A 15703-nucleotide genomic window follows, 5' to 3' on the forward strand; every position below is an offset into this window, starting at 1 on the left:
TTTTCCGGCATTCCAGATGCGCGGTGTAGACGTCTGCGTTTATTTATTTTGTCCCTTCGCTGTCATTTCTGTATGTCTGAGACGGGAGGTGTTTTGTTTTGAACCCGTGCCTGTATCGATGCAGCACTGTGAGACGCGCGCTGCATGCGTCTACGTTCATTTTGTACCCATGATCGTGAATTCATGACTTGTTTGTTCTTCAGCGTTAGATATATGGATAAGTAATAAGGAGGATCGCACTCACTGTTAATATGGAGCCTTTTCTGCGGTTGAACGGTTAATAGTGCCACATTGTAATGAGATCCACCTATGCTGCATAGTGTGAATGTGTTGAGATGACGTATGTTTAATATGGACGGTTCATTTAGAAATGGGGCTTTGTGTGTCATTTGTTATTTATGTTAGTGTGGTCGTGGGTCTGAATCGTCGTTTTTGTGTACGTTTCGTGTGCTATGGCCGTAGTCTGTCCCGTTTTGTGTCCAATGGGCTTTGTGTGGTGCTCGCGGCTTCTTTTTTTTTGTGTGGTAGGGGCTTGTTGAATCCTCCTCTTTGTGTGTGTCCCGTTTCGTGTGCAATGGGTTTCGTGCACAGCGCCGGCGTCTGACTCCTTTTTTCTGTGCGTGGTGCCTCATTTATTATTTTACGTTGCATTCCATCCGGTTCCCGTTGCTTTGCGTCCACGGCCCATTGCCGGATGTCCCTGCGTCCATCCGGTTTATCATTCTCGGTTAGTAATGTGGATATTTTGACCGAACCCTTCATTGCCATCATTATCAGAAGCATATATTATATATATATATATATATAATAATAATATACGGTTATTAATGTAGCCACAATCCTGCCGTGTACACCAATTTTGTTTCCTTAAGAGGCATTAGCTCTCTGGAAATGTGTTCTTTTCAATTGCGGCGTTTTAATTAACCTGAATTTAAATAATTATAAATAAAAAGGTATTATCCCTCCCCAGCATGCAATAAGACGGTTACAAGATTACACGAGAAGTATAAAAGGATAATTTACTCTTTACTGACGGGTTCATGTGGTATTACAGATGGGAAGCTTATGACAGACTCTATCAAGCAATGTGGGTGTCTTGACCTACGCAGTCTGCCATCTTTCATCGCCACGCTGAAAGGATTTTCACCGGACGGAAGACATAATCTTCCGCCCGGCAGCTTCAAAGTGTTGGCCGTAGGTCCATCCTTATATTCTGGTTGCTCCATGTGCAGGCTCCTTCTCTTGATCCAAATAAGGACAGGAAAGGACTCGAACCCCACCTTCAAAAATACAGGAATAGCACAATGCCTACATACAGTTCTCATTCTCCCAACAAGGAAAGAGGATGGTGTGCTGACAGAAGACAGAAATATACTGGTCTGTCTTTAGGCTGACTATTCAATTCTCCAGTTGTCTTTGGCTCTCTAGTCCTGTGCTTGGCTCGGCAATTCTAAATGTTGATGCTGTACCCCTGTGTACCATACGTGGTCTGCCTGTATGAATGAGTCCATAACAGTAGGCACAGAAAATAGTGACATTAAACTTAATAACAAAACATATTATAACAGCGAGTATGTTTTTACAGCCACTAACCAGCATCAGTCCTTCTGGATGTCAGAGTCAATAGATTATCAAGTCTGTCTTTATTATTTCAATGGTGCTCATTATTACACTGAGGTAGATAACAGAAGTTAGCAGCAAATCTCTGCGATGACAGGGACAATCAGGAGAAATGTCACGAAGGAAGCTAATGAAGAGGACCTGCAGCGGGAGGCGACTCGGTTTCTGAAAGGTGATGGGGCCAGAAACACTGGAGAAGCAATACAGAAAAACGTTTACAATGTAAGCTTTAATTGTGTCCATTCTAGACGCTGGTTTAGTCCTTGTTCTTTTACTATCCCGCATTATCTTTTTCCCCCGTTTACTATTTCTGTACAGCCGGTGCATTATATGAAAGGAGAAGACTATAGAAAAAAAGTGCATCAAATTGTATATTATTATTGCTGCAATAATCTTTGCGCTAAAAAAATATCAAGACTTTTACTAAGTGTTTTGTAATCTTGCTAAATATTTCCTTACGTAAGTGGTGGTCAATTAATGAACTGCCAACAACAATATTCAATATTTAGATAAAATTAAGTCATATAGCGGCTGAAGGGTGGGCTGTCTTGCCACCGAGAATCGACCGTTAGCCACCAGGGGGCCGCCCAAAAGCCGATGTTCAAAATTCCATGCAGCGGAGGACACCGACGGACTATTGGCCCGATGGACCTTTGCGACAATGGCAGTCCTTTCAAGGATAACTAGCCACCTCAAAGAGCAGAGAATCCTTCCGTTGTGACGCTCGGTGCCGACACAACATTGGTGTCAGAAGCGGGACATGGAGAAGATCTACAGGCTGACTTAGTAGAGCGCCGAGTGCTTTGAAGACCAAACATAAACCCGCTTGGCTCTTCGGTGGAGGTGCTGGAGAGACTCCAGGCTCAGGTGCATAATCTGGAGTGCCGTTTGCTGCTGCAGCAATACTGGGATGGAGACAGCTGAGTGACCGACACCTCTGCAGCTCCACCACCACTTCTCCATCTGCTAAGGTCCATCAGCCTGGGTGCGGGGCTTCAGGCTAATGGTGCTGGAAAAATGTTTGGAAGATCGAGTTGCCACTGACCCCAAGTGAGAAGCAGGGCCGGTGCTATATACGCACAGGCTGATGACAAGGCAGATCGGAGATGCGTTGGAAAGCGAGGGTCTCGAAGCTGAGCTCCAGACCTGGGGCCTCATGTATAAACGGTGTGTACACACAGAAATGTTGCGCAAGAATGTTTCCACGTTAAAATCGCGATCGTACGCAAGTTCTCCGCTCGGTTTTGCAGAATGGCGGCGCCCAACGTCAAAGCAATGCTTTTTGTTCTTGTGTGGTTTCCCTTTCTTTTTCAGATCCACATCCCTGACGTGGCTTTATAAATACACTGAAATTAACTGCATATTGTTTATTAGTTTAATGCATCTGATTGTAATTAACCAGTAAGAATGTAATGGTCCACGGAGTGATCAAACTATTCCAAATACCATAACTGCTTTAACGTTGTTACTGTCACTGCACCTTCTTCTTTTAGCTGCTCCCGTTAGGAGTTGCCACAGCAGATCATCTTTTTCCATATTACTCTCACTGCACCACTCGGAGCAGCTGATTGGAAAGAGAATTATCGGGATACAGCATCAAGCACACGCTGCCTCAGCCTCGCTTCCTATTTGAACTGCTTCTCACACGGCAAACGCTTCAAACCTTTCCTGTACGGACCTCGCGGTTCAGAAAGAGTTTCATCCCAAGAACTCTAAACGCACTCAGTCAGTCCATCAAGTGCTCCTTGTAGAACTGTTTGGACTTATAAGTACAGTCACCTCACTGTAAACTTGCACTCACTTTATAAAGCGCATATTTACATATGATGATGATATCATTTTTAAGATGAAATGCAGCAAAATATGTTTATTACATTATAAAGATAAAGCACTGTATGCTTCACTGGGACAGGCGTGAAAGACAGAATAATTAAACATGTACTACGAAGATATTTCAATGTTCCTTAAAAGTTTTGAAGAATCGGCGTTATAAGCTTACAGATGGCTTAACGTCTATTACAGAGCCGATTGTGTGGCGTTCGGTTATTTGGAGAAAGAAAAGGAAGGACAGGAATTGGAGGTTAGTACGTTTGAATGAGACAGTACTGCAGGGGCGGCCTTAGGCATGTGCAAACTGTGCACCTGCACAGGGCCACCACGCCAATATATATTGAATATAAAAAAGAAGAGAAAATAACGACACAGTTAAAAATGCAGCGGCAAATTTCGGCAAAAGTTAAACGCTTGTGTCATGAGCATGAGGCGGCTATGCAGTGTCCGCAACAGACGTGGCTGACCGCCATGCATAAGATACCATATTGACATTGGCGGGCGAAGGGGCCACCGATTCTTTCTTTGCCCAGGGCCGCCACGAGCCTAGAGCCGCCCCTGAGTCCTGCTGCGATTAATTATTTCATCGAAGGTCACACACAATCACTGCGCCACCGTGTTCCCATGTTTAATAACATGCTTTAATTCCTATCATCATGAAAATGATATCAAGTATACATCTCAGTATTTTAGTTATTCAGAGAGCTGTAATATCACGAATGTAATGGATTCTGTGTCCAGTGGCGTAGCTAGGGGCGGGCGGCATTATTGGCCAAAAGGCTCTGAACACTTCACGTGTAAGCAGCAGGGTTCGGAAAAATATCACTCATGAATGAAAAAAAGTCAAATTCTCTGATTTTCATCCACAAATGCTTCAAAAATAATTTTCAGACTGTCCTTCTGTGACGGCATCAGACACGGCAGTTGAAATTTATGAGGCAATAATAAAAACAAACAGAAACATTACACCGATAATAATTTCTAGGAAGATAAACAACTAATTCACAATGTATAATTTTGTTTCGTTATCAATCCGAATGCGTTCTTGCTCATCCCCACCTATCAGTTGTACACCGCACAGGTTCTGGTTTTCGCAGCGTAATTATATTAAACTAATAATGAGAACACACGTATCAGTGCGTCTGTACTATATTCTTCTCTAGTGGATGCTTATAAATAATTATATGTGAAAAAAATATTGCTGTTTCTCTATATATAAATAAATCTATGCAAAATATATCTTAATTTTTCTCAATAAATCATTTTCATTTTCTATTTAAATAAGTTAACATATTCAGATACGTTGGAGGGCGGAAAATTGAAGCCCCGCCCCGAGTGGCGCGAACTCGAGCTACGCCACTGTCTGTGTCCTGTCGGAGGAAGAGAAAGCCCGTTTAAGAAGCACATAGTGATTCACACACATAGAGCACACAGAAGATCAATTACACAACAAAGCATTTAATGTGCTACTTTAATTAAGATGGGATTTGAGAAACTAGTAAATTAAACGATTTTAAGATGAAGTTTATGATGTTCTACTTTAATGACAAAATAAACTACGTAATTAAAGTGGAAATTTCGAGACTGAAGTTGACATTTTGTGCTTTTTCCCCCACGGTGTGCCTTGTTTTTCTCTGTTCCCTAATAAGCTTTCAGATGACACTCAGATGGTGGGCTACGTCTTGCCTTTTCACAGTGACTTTGATATGTGACAACTTCTTTATTTCCGGCACTGTGCGACTTTGTGAACTTGAGCTTTCCAGTTTCTCCGACACTCTATGTCACTCGATTAACTTCCTTTTGTTGTTTATATCACTGTTTAAACCAACACATAGTACGTTTTTCTTTGCCTCCACTTGGTATTCGCTGAAATTCTTCCATTTTCCCTCTTGCTTTTCCCATTGTCTTTTCACAGAACGCTGAGCTTAAGGGCTATTTATATTGATTTGCATATTCAAAGAGGTGAAATTCTGGGAGGAGTTGGGGCGGGACAGCAGGCGCGTGCACGAGTGTTGCTTTTCGCGCTGATCGGGATTTATGTAGCGGAAGAACGTGGAAGTTTGCGTACGTACAGATTCCTGCATCTGTGCTTACGTCATGTTATGGTGCGAACTCTACGCACCGCGTTATGCATGAGGCGCCTGGAATATGGTTTACGGCGCCAGTTTAGGAAAAGGAAACAGCAAAGAGACTGGTACATCTCCACACGAGGAGGTTCGCCCACAGGTGATCTCTGTTACACCGCATGGCAGCACAGCACTTAACATCCCGGTTGTGTCACCTGCCATTGCAGCACGCAAAATCCCCGCTGCGCCATCTGACAACACAGCACTCCCGATCCCTGCTGATGTGCCCTCAACATGGAAGCGAAAGAGAAGACCGCCAACCGTTTTGACGAGTTTGTGCACCGTTGTAATTAATTGGAAGTGGATCACTGGGGACAGCCACTTTGAAGGGAGGGTTATACAATGGCGCTGGACAAGTCACGTCAGCTCGGTAAGAATCACCAAACGAATGAGCTGGCATTACACCATCGAGAGCCGGAGCGCCTACAGCAAAACGATAACTCCTGCTTTTCTGAGAGGTTATGAGAACTCTGCGTTTTAATATAAACGTTTGTACTCAGGGTGTTTAACACACTTGTGTAACCGACTGGAATCCGTCCTACTCCGCGTTGTGTCGGGGAAGTCAACTCAGAGGCATGTAGGAGCAAAACACAAGTTTATTTTGTTTTCCATTCCAGAAACAAAACGAAAAGAGGAGAGGTCACAACACTACAGCTTCTCCACTATGCGTATTGAATAATAAATTTGATTACAAACCTTTATAAAACACGACTATTAATAGAAAAGAAATACGATCTAAAAAATACAATTTAAAACCCAACATATACACATGGTCACACTGCACACCACGCTGAATTACATTAAAACGCTGTGTCACTATGCTAAAAAATAACCGTTAACTTTTAATTTTTTCAAAAATAAAAATATAAAAACTACATGTAAGAATTTTGGGGGAGGGGGGACATGATTTAACACACACTCCGGCATTTCCAAATAATATACATAACAAATAAAGTAAAGCTAGAAGGGCTTAGAGAAAGATGAAAACACAACGTACCAGACAGAGCATCCACCGTCGAACTGGCTTCTTGACGGAGAAACCCGCTGCAGGCGATCCGGGGCCGTACCATTAATGAGCGCCCGTACTGTGACAAACGATCGGTATGTTACTACACAAGAACAATTGATTTTCTGGAATTGCATAAGTAAAGTCAGAGGCAGTTTGAAACGCCCGAAAAAAAAGTTAAAAACTCAAATTAATTAGGTAATGTGAAATAGTCATGAAATAAATGTGCTGATTTGCACAACATGCCTGGTGTCACCGCATGTCAACGTCCGTTAAATAATGCTTCCGACTTATATTTGTTAAATCTTTGTATGCGAAAAAAAATCTTTGTGAATATTTAAGTTTCCGGAGAGCAGGACACCGGCTGGCTAAACGAGACTGAATGCAAATCCTTCATTTATTTGGCAAGCAGGTGACTTAAGGATGTCCTTTAGTTATTTTAGCATTTTTTCGGTGGACGTGGTTTTCTGCACCCGGACACGCCCACATCACTTGGTAACAAATTAGAACTGTTTCAGGTTTTTTATCTAATGTGATTGGACAATCGCTGACTCCCCGTGTCATGTTGACTTCACTGGTCCTCAGTTCACAGTCGCGCACAATACAGTGGAACTTTTTTCTTTTCTCGGATCTTCGGATCACGTGCGTACCGAACCATAGACCGAACCGTGGACAGGAATCGGTTCGGATCACGGATCAACAGTGATCCGTTGCACCACTACCCACTGTATTACACTTACGACAGTTATTATAAGCTGGACAGTCTCTCGGGCCATGTAGTCTGCACCTTGAACAGCGTGCACAGTAAAAATGCAAGTGTTACTTTAACTCCCACAGAGTCCTTTTCCACACTGCCTCGGATCACGTATGGTCCCACTCCTGCTACTGTAACTTGAACTCTACCTCCAGTGTTAAACTTTCAGGTTTAATTCAACACCAAATAGTGTTAAAAATGAACACTGCGGAGCACGGACTGGTGTTGGAACAATTTTACTCCACAGTTAAATCAACTCTTTCAAGTGTTATTTAGAGAAAAGCCAAGCAAAATCACACCTTTTATTTTTTACTTTTCAGCTCCTTGTAAGGAGTTGAAAATGTAGCTCTTGCTGGAGCATGGGAAAGGCGCTATACAAATTAAATGTATTATTAGTGTATCTCATGAATGATAATCTTCAGCGTTAATTTTGCACTATTAATTGAAATTTTGCTTTTTGAGTTGTCCATATATAAATATTTATCCATTCATTTAAAATGAAACAAAAATGTAAATTGTAAAAAAATATATTATTCTTCAGTGTTATATTTATACCTTATATACATAAACATATATATATAAACATAAAAATAGTTTGTGAAGATATAAACCAGAGTCACACACAGTTCAAGAAAGACAAGACTACAATAAACACCAACAACAGACACCACCACAACATGCTTATATATTTTTCTATATTTATTTATGCTAATAAATGAAAATACTAATTTTATTTTCCATAGTAGCTAGTCGAATTTCAAAGACAGCTACAGATGGCATGCCACACATACAGGCGTCATCTTTACGACAAAAAAATTGTATTTTTTGTAATTTACCGAAGGAGGTTCTTTGTTGGCGGCACGGTGGCGCAGTGGGTAGCGCTGTTGCCTCGCAGTAGGGAGATCTGGGGACCTGGGTTCGCTTCCCGGGTCCTCCCTGCGTGGAGTTTGCATGTTCTCCCCGTGTCTGCGTGGGTTTCCTCCCACAGTCCAAAGACATGCAGGTTAGGTGGATTGGCGATTCTAAATTGGCCCTAGTGTGTGCTTGGTGTGTGGGTGTGTTTGTGTGTGTCCTGCGGTGGGTTGGCACCCTGCCCGGGATTGGTTCCTGCCTTGTGCCCTGTGTTGGCTGGGATTGGCTCCAGCAGACCCCCGTGACCCTGTGTTCGGATTCAGCGGGTTGGAAAATGGATGGATGGATGGGTTCTTTGTAATTGCACGCTTTTGAAGTAATAACCCCAGCATTTGTGTTCCGTGTGCCTACCACTCGAGCGGTAAGCTAATCCGAGCGCCACATGGACGCCCAGATGCGAGTACAAGTATTTTATATTACCAGCAAAGATGAACACCGTTATGCAGGTGTGATCAAATTAACGTAACATTGAAATTAGAGTTAAAATATCTGCATTTACTAAAAAAATATTTTAATCTGTAAAATAACGACACCCAAGCTTGATATTATTGGTGCTCTGATTTAAATAAAGGCACGGTGGTGCAGTGGTAGCGCTGCTGCCTCACAGTTAGGAGACCCGGGTTCGCTTCCCTGCGTGGAGTTTGCATGTTCTCCCCGTGTCTGCGTGGGTTTCCTCCCACAGTCCAAAGACATGCAGGTTAGGTAGATTGGCGATTCTAAATTGTGCTTGGTGTGTGCCCTGCGGTGGGCTGGTGCCCTGCACAGGGTTTGTTCCTGCCTTGCACCCTGTGTTGGCTGGGATTGGCTCCAGCAGACCCCCGTGACCCTGTAGTTAGGATATAGCAGGTTGGATAATGGATGGATATAATACATTTGTTTACGGGTGGCACAGTGGGTAGCGCTGCTGCCCGCAGTAAGGAGGCCTGGGTTCACTTCCCGGGTCCTCCCTGCGTGGAGTTTGCATGTTCTCCCCGTGTCTGCGTGGGTTTCCTCCCACAGTCCAAAGACATGGAGGTTAGGTGGATTGGCGATTCTAAATTGTGTTTGTGTGTGTCCTGCGGTGGGTTGGCACCCTGCCCGGGATTGCTTACTGCTTTGTGCCCTGTGTTGGCTGGGATTGGCTCGGGCAGACTCTCGTGACCCTGTGTTCGGATTCAACGGGTTGGAAGATGAATGGATGACTTAAATAAAAGTGCTGAACGAAGGAAGCACATTTAAAGGATGGTGAAGAAAGAACGCCTAGTATTGTTTGACGCATTTTAACACAGAAAAACTGTTCCACAATTGTAATATTTAACATGCTTTGTTAATTATTGACATAAGTCATTATTTTCCATTATAGAATAGAATGCCTTTTATTGTCACTATACACATGTACAATGAGATTAAAAGCAGCTCCTTCAGTGCAGACATATATGTAGAACACAACAAGTAAATAAACAAATGGTGCAAAAAGTTGCAAAAAAAAAAAAAAAAAAGTTCTGCGACGCTATATACAAATGGAAAGAATAATAACTAAATCGAGTTATTGCACATTATTTAAATACTGGAAAGAATAAATAACTATTGCACTATTGCACAGTGTCATTATATATAAAACTAGCATACAAGTTCAAGCATTATGGTTTCACACGAACGATCTCCGCCCCAACGCAACAAAAGAAATTGAATTTAGAAATATAACAATATCTCGAAGTGTTGCTTTTTTTTAGGTTACCATGTTAATATATGTATAGTAAAACAAATATTTCAATACTTACCTACAAAATACTACAAAGGTTTTACCTTTTCAAGTACGACAGGGAACAACTGCAAAGACGCGTGTATCTTTGATTAGCCGGAAATTAAAAGGCGGTGGGCGGGGTTTCCACAGTTCTGACTTATCATTGTTACACCTCTCCGTTTAACTCTGAATAGTAACACCCACTCCATAGTTGCTCTGGCAAAAATGGGAAACGAAATAACACCAAAGGTGTCAATTATTTTAACACTTTGATTTTTACAGCATGGGATTGTGTTTTCCACATCCAGCTGCACCTTTAGGGCTCCGGCGTCCGTGCCTGTGATGGCGGCGTTCTGCTTTTTAACGAGCTCTTACCGGCGCGATCCAAAGTTAAATCGCTGTCCATCTGCAGTTTCCGCGAGTCTTCTCGGTCCGCAATTCCTATCACGACTCAGTCTCTAATCTGCTGCTCTTTCATATCGTCAAACTGGCAACTTTCAGGAAGCTCATGCAGCCTTCTGACAAACGCTTCAACCGTCTCTTCTGGTGTTCTGACATTTCAGCATACTTTGTCAGAATAGCATACCGGTAGTGCAAACTGATAGCTATATCTATCGGTTCAAGATACCCAGTGCAGGATAACATACCTACCTGTTGTTTTATAAGCGGTATGCTGTTCATGATGGCTACGTTTAGACTGTCAGAATAGCATACCGGTAGTGCAAACTGATAGCTACAGTGGTGTGAAAAACTATTTGCCCCCTTCCTGATTTCTTATTCTTTTGCATGTTTGTCACACAAAATGTTTCTGATCATCAAACACATTTAACCATTAGTCACATATAACACAAGTAAACACAAAATGCAGTTTGTAAATGGTGGTTTTTATTATTTAGGGAGAAAAAAAAATCCAAACCTACATGGCCCTGTGTGAAAAAGTAATTGCCCCCTGAACCTAATAACTGGTTGGGCCACCCTTAGCAGCAATAACTGCAATCAAGCGTTTGCGATAACTTGCAATGAGTCTTTTACAGCACTCTGGAGGAATTTTGGCCCACTCATCTTTGCAAAATTGTTGTAATTCAGCTTTATTTGAGGGTTTTCTAGCATGAACCGCCTTTTTAAGGTCATGCTATAGCATCTCAATTGGATTCAGGTCAGGACTTTGACTAGGCCACTCCAAAGTCTTCATTTTGTTTTTCTTCAGCCATTCAGAGGTGGATTTGCTGGTGTGTTTTGGGTCATTGTCCTGTTGCAGCACCCAAGATCGCTTCAGCTTGAGTTGACGAACAGATGGCCGGACATTCTCCTTCAGGATTTTTTGGTAGACAGTAGAATTCATGGTTCCATCTATCACAGCAAGCCTTCCAGGTCCTGAAGCAGCAAAACAACCCCAGACCATCACACTACCACCACCATATTTTACTGTTGGTATGATGTTCTTTTTCTGAAATGCTGTGTTCCTTTTACGCCAGATGTAACGGGACATTTGCCTTCCAAAAAGTTCAACTTTTAACTCATCAGTCCACAAGGTATTTTCCCAAAAGTCTTGGCAATCATTGAGATGTTTCTTAGCAAAATTGAGACGAGCCCTAATGTTCTTTTTTGCTTAACAGTGGTTTGCGTCTTGGAAATCTGCCATGCAGGCCGTTTTTGCCCAGTCTCTTTCTTATGGTGGAGTCGTGAACACTGACCTTAATTGAGGCAAGTGAGGCCTGCAGTTCTTTAGACGTTGTCCTGGGGTCTTTTGTGACCTCTCGGATGAGTCGTCTCTGCGCTCTTGGGGTAATTTTGGTCGGCCGGCCACTCCTGGGAAGGTTCACCACTGTTCCATGTTTTTGCCATTTGTGGATAATGGCTCTCACTGTGGTTCGCTGGAGTCCCAAAGCTTTAGAAATGGCTTTATAACCTTTACCAGACTGATAGATCTCAATTACTTCTGTTCTCATTTGTTCCTGAATTTCTTTGGATCTTGGCATGATGTCTAGCTTTTGAGGTGCTTTTGGTCTACTTCTCTGTGTCAGGCAGCTCCTATTTAAGTGATTTCTTGATTGAAACAGGTGTGGCAGTAATCAGGCCTGGGGGTGGCTACGGAAATTGAACTCCGGTGTGATACACCACAGTTAGGTTATTTTTTAACAAGGGGGCAATTACTTTTTCACACAGATTTTTTTTATCCCGAAATAATAAAAACCGTCATTTAAAAACTGCATTTTGTGTTTACTTGTGTTATATTTGACTAATGGTTAAATGTGTTTGATGATCAGAAACATTTTGTGTGACAAACATGCAAAAGAATAAGAAATCAGGAAGGGGGCAAATAGTTTTTCACACCACTGTATATCTATCGGTTCAAGATACCTTATCAGGATAACACACCTACCTGTTGTTTTATAAGCGGTATGCTGTTCATGATGGCTACATTTAGACTGTCAGAATAGCATACCTGTCCCGTTATAAGCAGTATGAAGTTCCTACATTTACTCCTACAGCCCACATTTGTCTTAGGTAAATTTATATTTTATGTAGAACCTCCTAACAGCAGTGTTAGATACTGTCAGTCGGTATGTTTTCAAAAACTATAACAAAATAGCGCTTTGAGTACTGAGAAAAGCGCTATATAAATGTAATGAATTATTATTATTAAATATAAAAAAACTCAGTTATGAACAAAAAAAATCCAAGTTTTAATAAATGTGAATTTCAAATGGGAAGTATGATATAATATGTAGAAATAAAAACATTAAATACAAATTACAAATGGTAAATTAATTAAATATTTATCTTGCACTTTTTACAACAAAAAATGTCAAATGTGAACTGTGTTGCAGAGGTACACTCCATGTGGGTCCACCTCAAACAGAAGTCACACTGTACCTTGAAAGTGGGAAAGACAACACATTAATAAAGCAGATTTATGAATATGCATAATGTTATCAAATGTAAGCATTTCAATGTGTTAGCAGCACACAGGTAATCATTGTATTTTTACCATCTCCATTTGGCTTTTGTCAGCATCAGATTCCAGCATGTTAAACTGTATTTAAATAAAAGATGCATGGCAACAATAGCGCTGATAATGTTCAACAACTTCCCTGTCGTGTTGGATTTAATAAAAATAAGAAAACATTAGATGTTTCTGTTAGGAGCAGACCTGCAACGTGCATGAAGTATCTTACTGAACTTGCAAGAAACAACTTCAGAAAACTATAATAAAACTTCACTTTCAAACAGTACAACTACTTTTTTATGAGTGACCTGCTCTCAAACTGTAGCTATATAACAAATGGACAGTAAAAATGGTACTAATAATGCGCAATTACTTACTTTTAGTCGGAGGTATCCTGAAATGATAGACAAGAGCGGTACAAAGTTTAGCGCGTGCGCAAATACCGTGTTAACGTTCTGTGCATGCGCATTAGCCCACAGTATGCCATTCTGATAGGTATGCTGAAATGTCAGAACACCGCTGATGATGGTGGAATACAATTCTCATTGAATTTTCCTACCGCGTCTTCAAAATTATTGGCATTGGTCCCTGCTATGGAAGTGAACGTGCTAAATATTGCTCCAGCCCCTTTTCCCATAGCACATATTAAAGCTTTGCCTTGCACCTCGCCTTCTTTGTTCAGTTTTGTGGCAATTTGAAGCTCGAGAAACGCTGACTCCATCCTGGTCATGCTGTCTGAAATCAAAGGGCTCAGGTGCATTAAACTTCGACATTTCTTCTTTCGTCCGTCAAGGAGGCTTTTAATGATTTTACTTGGAAGACGACTTCTGACACCATGTCATGCCACATGGGTCGTGCTTGATTAGTAAAGTTCAGACTCAAACGGGTTTTTCAATGCGACTAACGTTTATTACTCATTCCACAACTCCAACCGTTCAACCCTCACAACTCCAACAGTCCCAGTACGCATCATGGGAACTGTAGTGCTTATTAATTAACTGTAAACAAGTTATGCATATACAGTATACAGGCACAGATTAATACACAGGCTGGCCTAGGGGCCTGGGATTGTCCACACTATTTTTAATTATTTTTTAATTTATTAAAAGAGAACCGCCTCCCTGACGCCCATTGGCTAATAAGAACCATTTTAAATTTAAACAGCCGATTGGGTAGATGTGACCCGGTTAAAGTTTATTTTGTTTTGAGTTCATACCACACCACTGCGTTATTCTGATTAACTGGACAGCAGATCGGCAAAATGCCCGAAAGAAAATATGATAGCGGAGCACAAAAACGAAAAGCACAACGAATGAAAGGACAGGGTAACCAAGAACTGCTAAAGAAAATCCCTACATTGACTTGAATATTTCAAGGCTGTCGAATCTTCATCCAGTCAGCAACAAAATGCCGATCCACAGGATAGAGGCTTTGAAATGCTTTTCAGACACTAAATGGTCGGCACACGCACTGGCAATAACAGCACTACTCCAGAATTCAGGAGTCACTGGAAAAATTACCTGATGACCCGAACCAAACCCTTACTGCTCGGGATGAAGCCAGGACACTCTACACGAAGATGAAAAAACTAGAGATTTTCTTTTTGTGTAACATGTGGCACCGCATACTGCAACGCTTTTACAAGACTAGCACTGCTCTGCAGGGAGTTGATTTGGATTTATGCAACGCTGTTCATCTCATTAGGTCATTGAGGAATTATGGAGCCGGTTTTGTCGAAGTATCCTACTGTAGTTTATTTCGACAGATATATCTATAAATACAGTAAATACAGAAATAAATAAATACAGTAACACTTACCTCAAACTTCAACACTAGGTGGGACAGATCGACGAACAGTTGGTAAGCTTCGAGAAAAGTTGCGTAATTTTGGTCTGCGCATGCGTAGTATCAGTGAGTAGATCATTTCGATGGGTAGGATGTTTCGTTAGAACACCTGTTCGAAGTGGACATACAGAGGCACAGAAAAAGAAAAAAAAAAAAAAAAAAAACAAGCAGATGAATCCACTGAACCTTACTGTGAGCGATCAGGCAGAGACAAGTTCAAACCTACAGTTTTTATCGCCACCATAGACCGACTCGTTAGATCGGAGGTATCACTCCTACAAAGACACTGAGGAGACGTTTGGATTTTTGAACAATATTCCCTCCATCTCTGTAGATGATCTTCGACCTGGAGCGGCTAATCTTCAAAAGAAATATGCGGGTGATCTGGAGGAAGATTTTGTGGGCGAAATTGGACAATTCAGAGAATTTATTAAAGAAAACAAGGACATGTCAGCAAAATTATACGAGGAAGAAAATTAGTCAGTTTTTCCAAATGTTGATATTTATGACTTTACCTGTAACGAATGCTAGCAGGGAGTGTTCATTTTCTAAACTGAGACCAGTTAAAAACAGACTGAGATCCACAATGAGCCAAAACTGACTAAATCACCTGTCTCTGATGTAAATTGAAAGTGATATTTTGCGCAAACTGGATTTTAACAGCCTCATCAAGGACTTGTCTTTCAGGAAAACATAGAAGAAAATCTTGTAAAGGTAAGAAAATGTGTATTTGCTGTATGATTGTGATGCTGTTGTGTTACTGTATTGTATTTTTATGGGTCTTGTTTTATTAATGTGTGATATATTAATAAAGTATCTATCTTATTGCCTCAGTAATACTGTATAGTGTGGCCTGTATACTACTGCCATTATTGTACCTGTTGGTTTAGAAAGCTAAAGGCGGTTATTAACTTGCAGATCCACTGTTAATGCCTTT

The 15703-nt window shown here is 41.3% G+C and overlaps 1 protein-coding gene across 1 annotated transcript in view; it reads right to left on the reverse strand.

Annotated features, from left to right (window-relative positions):
- The window catches only part of LOC114669695 (tripartite motif-containing protein 16-like), a 53593-nt gene extending 38204 nt beyond the window's left edge, over positions 1-15389 (reverse strand). Inside the window, exons 1-2 of the mRNA XM_028825874.2 lie at positions 14993-15389; positions 14740-14875 (exon numbers count right to left, since the gene is read on the reverse strand). The gene's annotated coding sequence lies outside the window, so the exon portion shown is untranslated. The remainder of the gene's footprint in view (positions 1-14739; positions 14876-14992) is intronic.
- Positions 15390-15703: the final 314 nt, after the last annotated feature.

This window comes from Erpetoichthys calabaricus, chromosome 4 (genome assembly GCF_900747795.2).
Source record: "Erpetoichthys calabaricus chromosome 4, fErpCal1.3, whole genome shotgun sequence".
NCBI classification, from domain to species: Eukaryota; Metazoa; Chordata; class Cladistia; order Polypteriformes; family Polypteridae; genus Erpetoichthys; species Erpetoichthys calabaricus.